We start from the raw sequence: 259 nt of genomic DNA, 5'->3' as shown, positions 1-259 counted from the left end.
CACATCCTCATCCTATCCTCCTCCTCATCCTAGTCATATCCTCATCCTCATCCTATCCTCATCCTATCCTCATCCTCATCCTCATCCTCATCCCCATCCTCATGCTACCCTCCTCTTCCTCATCCTATCTTCGTCCTCATCCTCATCCTTATCCTCATCATATCTTCGTCCTCATCCTCCTCCAATTCCTCATCATATCCTCTTCCTCATCCTCATCCTCCTCCTCCTCCTCCTCATCCTCATCCTCATCCTATCCTCC

Source organism: Lupinus angustifolius, chromosome LG03 (genome assembly GCF_001865875.1).
Source record: "Lupinus angustifolius cultivar Tanjil chromosome LG03, LupAngTanjil_v1.0, whole genome shotgun sequence".
In the NCBI taxonomy this organism is placed as follows: Eukaryota; Viridiplantae; Streptophyta; class Magnoliopsida; order Fabales; family Fabaceae; genus Lupinus; species Lupinus angustifolius.
Note: the sequence above shows the minus strand (reverse complement) of the source record.